The 7,038-nt window shown below is 37.6% G+C and overlaps 2 long non-coding RNA genes across 2 annotated transcripts; both read right to left on the bottom strand.

The window, feature by feature from the left end:
* Positions 1 to 1,467: 1,467 nt before the first annotated feature.
* LOC114458547 (uncharacterized) lies at positions 1,468 to 1,857 on the bottom strand. Its single transcript, XR_003673047.1, has 3 exons — positions 1,794 to 1,857; positions 1,616 to 1,681; positions 1,468 to 1,525 (listed from the first exon to the last, which is right to left on the bottom strand). It is a non-coding gene; the product is annotated as an uncharacterized LOC114458547 (long non-coding RNA).
* Positions 1,858 to 3,411: 1,554 nt separating this feature from the next.
* LOC114458548 (uncharacterized) lies at positions 3,412 to 3,767 on the bottom strand. The gene is made up of 3 exons (XR_003673048.1): positions 3,712 to 3,767; positions 3,556 to 3,621; positions 3,412 to 3,462 (listed from the first exon to the last, which is right to left on the bottom strand). It is a non-coding gene; the product is annotated as an uncharacterized LOC114458548 (long non-coding RNA).
* Between the last annotated feature and the right edge of the window lie 3,271 nt (positions 3,768 to 7,038).

The following is a 7,038-nucleotide window of genomic DNA, read 5'->3' as shown; positions in this document are numbered from 1 at the left end:
AAAAAAAAAAAAAAAAAAAAAAAAAAAAAAAAAAAATTTAATATGTTTTAAAGCTGTAGGGAACTACTGCGAAAGAGTCAAAGAGCCACATGAGGCCCCAGAGCCACATGTTGCAGACCCCTGGTTTAGTTCAATGATGTGTGAAAGTCAAAGTGAGTCAGGTCACACAGAGAGGAGAGGGTGAACAATTAACCACCTGCACCTGTGCTGCCTTCACTCAACCTGGGATTTTCTGCCTCCTGCTTATGGTTGAATATATTCTACTGTAAAGAGGAGACTTTGATAAAGAAGTGTTTTAGATCAAACTAGTTAAACTCTTTCTGATCAATCTAAGCACTCTTCTAACCTGGATATCAGGGATCATATGTTAGGGTTTCCTATAGAGACTCTATTTTCCCACACTCTCCTGGGGAAAGTGAATGCACCTCATAATGAAATGCAGAGCAGCTGATGGAGAAGCTGTGAGATGTTACAGAAGCTGAGCTAACATGCTAATGAACCCTTGTACACTCCTTTAATATTGTAGTTACTGGTTTTCTCATTGTATTATTATTATGTAATTTCCCTTCAGGGATCAATATCATGATTATTTTATGCTTTTATCTTAGTATTGCTGTTATTATTATTATTATTATTATTATTATTAATCCTATATTAGTGAAGAATGACACATACCACTGCGTCTGTTTGAATCTGCAAGAAACGATGTGACAAGTCATTGTTGCCAGATTGGGCTGTTTTTCTGTCAATACATTTGAGGGTTTTTAAACAGAATATATATCTGGCAACACTGCTGGTTGTGCTAATCCTACATTTCCCATGAACACTATGTTGTGACATGTCATGCAACAGTTGGCTTTATTTAAAGTACTGTGACATTTGGCAAAAGGAGAATTAAAAGACAAGCAATTCTGCATTGCATATAATATCAAATAAAAAACTCTACCACCACCTCCTGGCTCTTTATAGATACTGCACTTACAAGATTTTTAACTGATAATATGAACTGCTTTGCTAAAATTATTGATTCTTAAACTATAATTGCTTCACATACTAAAAGACTTGCTAAACGCTGACGCAGCATTTGATTCTAAGCTCATTTATAACAATATGTCCCACTTGTCATTACAAGGTCATTTATTAACAGCAACAAGCAGGAACTCCTTTAATGGAAACAGAAACCACCTAGTCATATCCTGAACACATGAATGACAAATGCAATAACGACAAGAGAAAACACAAGTGTGGAAAAGCCAAAGCACAGAATAATATATATATACATATATAAACATTTTTTTAATTTTATACATAAAGGGATGCATCGAATATTAATACAAAAAGATGGAAAAATGGATAACTCTGAAATACAACTGACAGTGATTAAAGGTCCACTCTACACAGAAAAATGCATGAAAAAAATATTTGGAGCAAAGTATTATGTATGTATGTACAGTATGTATGTATGGTGGAGGCTCATTTTGAAGAGAGAAGTTTGTCTTCAGGGCAGTGGAGGTTCTTTTATTATCTGTGTAAAAACAGGCAGATATTAGTCAGCTTGTATCAAATCCATTTCAACACTACTGTCAGTCAAAGTGCACTGCTAAACCCTCCTTACTTTTTGTGTTTTTTTACATTTCTTCTTCTTTCTGGTGGTTGGTTTGGCATCCACAGCTTCACTGTCCTGTTGTGTTTGGCACAAAAAAGTGAATTGTCCACTGACAATCCTCACTCTGGTATGTCAGGAATGTCAGAACGTTACAGGTGCACTGATGTTGTGAGACAAGTCCTTGTACCTTTTGTTGTTTTGTGAATGACTGGCACAGACTAACTCCACAAGCTGAGTCTCCTTCCTGGTTTTGTCCTGAAATAATGTTAAAAATTGAACTTTAATAACTTTTTCAAAGGGCTTTGTTTTTCTGTATTATAGCATGTTTCTTCAGTTAAATGATTGTCTTTAAGTTCCTATCATTTTTTCATTAATACTAGTATATGTATCATTCAGCGATTCATTGTTTTAGAATGTATAGCATGTAATTTCTATACTGACTTATAATGATATAATAATTTTTACAAACAATATATACATTTTAAATATAATCAAATCAAGTATAATATACATGCACACCCACATATATATGATTTTAATAATATGTAATTAAATATGTACTATGCATGTTATATTTATATATTTACAATTGAATAATTCATTTATATTATATTAACAATGTAATTATATTTAATACTTTAAAAACGTTCTGAAGTACAATTAGCAACGTATTAAATTAGTCAAAAATATCATATCAATTATATTTAATAATATGGAATTATTTTTAGTATCATTACTATCATATATTAAATTATAATGATCATATATAATTTCAGAAATTATTTCCATTATTATTTCTGGTTATTCAAATAATTTCCTTCTGGGATTAATATTTCTAATTCTGAAATGTAATGTTTTTATATTTAGGATTAGTGCTGTAAATAATCAAGCATGGGTTCCCAAAAAGTTTTCTTTTAATTTATCAATTTTGGCATTAGTGAAAATAGTATTTATTACTATGATTATTATTACTATAGTTGCCAATATTCAATATTAAGCTATTTTGTTATGGATGTTAAAGGGCCCCTCACACTGGTTCTACACATTTTCTCTAAGATGAATAAAATTACAAGTCTTTATGCTTTCAAATTGAAGTAAACCACACAGACACAAAACAAACAATATTGACTAAACAATGAAGGTGCACCTGAATGTAATACTGTATGTAGCGTGTCCATTTAAAAGGAATGAACTGGTTCTGTGGGTGGTCTATTTAAATGGATGCAGTCGTCATGAACCAAGGCCACTTGGCTTAGGATGGAGTGGACGGTCGAGTCGTCTGATAAATGAAAATATCAATGAATCTTCAAATAATGAGCAACTTATTGCAAAGATAAATCAGCACATGCATTACATTAATTATATAAACAACATTTTTTAATCACTAGCACACTATTGAGATGTGCTGAAAAGAAACGGGCTATTGTAACATACATTTTCCATGATAGTAAGGCTGGGCAGGAGATATACCTTGATAAATCAATATGGGACAGTGATATGGAGGTCATCGGAAGGTTTCAACTAGTTTTAAGATTTTGGATCTGGGAATATTAAATATTTTGAACTTTAAAAATAAACATGATAAATTATAAAATACTGAGGATTATGATGTTGGCCTGTAAAAAGGAACCAGGAGATGGCGCTGTGATCTGGTGATCTGATTTAAATGTTTAAAGTTTAATGTAAAAGCCTTCTGCAAGAGATAAAATGTGAACCAATGAACTTACCTTCTTTGCTTTAGGAGAAAGCTGGAAGTCCGCCAGGCAAGACAGATGAGAGGGAGACACTTTCTCCATGGCACTTAGGGCTGTGCCCCTGAACCAGACGGGGTTCAGTGGAAGGAAGCTCTCCTTCTCCTGTAAAACACAAAGCAGACACTATTACTTACAGTTTGTCCTGTCAAAAACCATCCAACAGCATCTTAAAGGAACATTTGAAGAATCACAAACCTGCTGATGAGCCATCCTGCATTTGGGAGAACCTCTGGACTTTGGAGATTCTCCAGGAGGGCTCGTCTGCAATGATGAAAAGCATCAAATTGAATTAAAACAACAGGTAAACTGTCACTAGTCCTAAAGTGATCATTGTATGATGCCACATTTTACCTTGCCACCCAGACCGATGGTCCGCCACTGATGGGAATCAGGGCTGCGTGGAGTTGGGGAGCTCTCCCTCACAACCAGTTTAGGAGTGACTTTCCTAATTGGAGGTGATGGCTTGGGAGAGACCCAGGGTGTAGGAGGTGGTGTCTCCAGATGTTGGCTGGCAGCGGACCAGAACAACTGGACAAGGATGTGCATCCCCTTATCATCACTCAGATGGACCTGCAGAAATAAGACATTAAAAGAGAGAGAGAAAATATTTTATTATCAATGTGTCAATGAGCATCTGGTGTTGACTCATTTAAAGTTAACAACTTTGTTTTTCTTAGATATTGTACTCACACCATCCTTGCTCCACAGCGCCAAGTTGCTTAGAGGGAAGTGCTCTGTAGCGCTGAAGTACGTAACACCTTGAAAAACCAAGCGCGGAGGGAAGTCGACGACAGAAACCTGCACAAAATAAAATGTGATAAAATTAGAATTACGCTATCATACAAAATCACACACATGTTCACTAAGTCAAAAGCTACAAGATATGAAAGAAAAGCTTACTTTAGACTTTGACCAGCGGTTGCTGCAAGTGGTGAGGAGGTTTTTAAAGTCCCCACCAGCCACGTCAACAGTGGTGCTGGTCAGCTTGTTGCCTGGGGCCATGACGCAGATTGTGTGAGGTGCGCGAGGAACTGTGGTGTGCAGAACCTCGGTGCGGATCTCTGAAGCAGAAGCCCCGCATGCCGACTGGAAACCAAAGCTCAGCTGAGACTCTGGCATCCAGACGTAGCCATTTACAATAGCACGTAGATGGGAGTTCCCGACAATCAGAACAGTCTGCAAAACAAATACCACAGCTTTAGCATTAAAATCACAAATAAATTACAATATAAAGTACTTCTTTGACAAAGTGAAAGATTCAATAATAGTAATACCTTCTTGCCAGGGAGCTCAGGCGGATTGGCCAACTTGAAGTGGCGCCCGGTTAAGGGCGAAGTCAGCCATTCCAAGACCCTGTGGTGGTAACCAGTACTGTGGCCTGTTTACAAAAAGACAGCGCAAAAGATAATTAAAAAGGGATTTCAGACATATAGAGATAACATACAACTATCACTGTTTTCTACTAGTGACTGAAGACACTAGTTAAAAAAAAGGCGATAGATTAAAAACAATTAGTTAAGATATTTAATGATAAAAACCACCGGATACTTGCATGCATGAAAGGTCGCATGCGTGTCAACCGCTCTCCAGAATGGTCCGGCTGGCAGGGAGGAACCAACCTTCTGTTGAAAATAAACATTAAATTCCACACTGTGAATGATGTGAATACCCTGTGGGTTGCTTTAGTGAGCATGTCAGTTCTGGTGCAAACATACCTTGTTCAGCGGAGAGCTGGGGCAGGGGTTGCGTCCCTGGGATCAGGAGCTGGGGCGGGCAGCTCGGACGCATCCGGCTTCTCCAGCACTGCTTCTGGGCCTGGGAGCGTCTTCCCTTCTGAGGCATTCAGATAGAGAGAGAGAAAGATACACAAAGCAAAACCTAATCTAACCTAAACTAATATAAGCTAAACCTAGCTAAACTAAAGTTAACCCCAAGCTATCTAATAATATTGTATCTAATCTAACTGAATATATTAACAATGACAATGGAAAAAAACTCTTAAAATAATGTGAGGCAATATGTGAGGTGAGGTGAGATAAGGTGAGGAGGCTGACCAAAGGTTGACCAAAGGCTGAAAAGAACAAAGAAAATACAAATCCGTTATCTGCAAACCCTGCTATAAATCAGTAAACCGCAATATTGGCAAGAATACACAATAACTAAATATCTAATGTCTCCACTATGTCAGCATTGCTAAGATTGTTTCATATTCACAACAACTTAACAATAATTAAGTTAAACTACAGTGAAAAATCTCTATAATCTACCGTCACTGCTGACTCACAAACTGAAATAGCTCACAACCAGTTTACAATATGACAGATAAAGGCCTGACAATAGCTACTAGATTAAAGTGCTAAATTGCTTTTTGCTTAAAAGTCATATCAAACATGTTTGCTCATAGAAGGCTGTCATTTAACCACATATTTTTTTAAGCAAACACTACTATGAGGCACAAGCATTATTTTATCAGTCACCATTTTACACAGACAATTGTTCAACATTAATGCTAATTAAAATTCATAAATGGAACACACATCCATGAGAAGAGGGAGGAGCGTGAGGCTCGGTTCTGTTACTACTACTTTAGTTTTTTTTCACTTCAAGATATAAATCTATACTACAATTCAATAAGTGTGTGCGTGTGTGTGTCTTTCTGACACAGTGCCTGTTCAACCTAAAACTTTGTCAATGGCTTCCAAATACCTCGAGTTTATGCATCTGTTATTTTGGAGTAATTTGTTAATTTCCAAATGTTTATTTTAATTTTATTTCACTTCTGGACGGCCCACAAGTGAAACCTATTCAGCTTTTGACCTCAGTGTGTGAGGGGGCGCTATCGCACCATCTATATCTATTTCACTGCACAGCTCACTTCACTTCCGGTGTGTGCCAGAGCTCCTGTGGACTTCTCTTTTGAGGAAACATACTTTGTTTTTTTCCTGTTCCTTATTTGGTGATGACGTTTCAAAACGTTTATTTTGATGTTAGTTTGACCGTACGCTATTTAGACCGGACAGACCTCATCCGAATGTTAATGACGGCAATGGCTGCTGTGTTCTCCACAGCGTGTGTGAGAGAACCAACGAAGGAGATTAGAGTCCCAGGTAGAGAGTCTCACACACACACACACGTCGATCAGGTGTGCTTCACTATTGATCACTGTCTACGTGACATGCGTGCAGGCGTGTACACGTGTACTGGTATGTAAGCGTGTGAGTGCATAACGAACCACCATTTAGTCCGTTTACAGTCTGTATCACAACACCCGTTCATAGTGTGGTAGTCAGAATCAGAAATGTTTTATTGGCCAAGTACAGTTTTTAGGACAGCACAAGGAATTTGACTTGGTAGTCACTGTAGTGTTACGCTCTGAATCAGATCTAAGTGTTTACATGTCACGGTGACGGTGCTACATCGTGAAGCGCTCCTGATGATTACTGCAGCTTCACTCACGTCACACTTGCCACTACACCTGACTACAGAAAGTGAAAGTTAGGCAGGCAGGTACACGTGGATGGACTGGTGCGCATAAATTTAGAATGGATTCCCCCACAAACACACACACACAACTGATGCGCGTGCGTGCATTACACGGGGACGTAAATGTTGAACTCACACAGAGCCGTTTAGAGAGAGTTGCCACTTTGGTGTTGCATTACAAAACGTTTATTTTTC

Source organism: Gouania willdenowi, unplaced genomic scaffold (assembly GCF_900634775.1).
Source record: "Gouania willdenowi unplaced genomic scaffold, fGouWil2.1 scaffold_125_arrow_ctg1, whole genome shotgun sequence".
Classification (NCBI taxonomy): Eukaryota; Metazoa; Chordata; class Actinopteri; order Blenniiformes; family Gobiesocidae; genus Gouania; species Gouania willdenowi.
The sequence above is the reverse complement of the archived record's forward strand: the minus strand, read 5'-3'. Positions and strand labels throughout refer to the sequence as shown.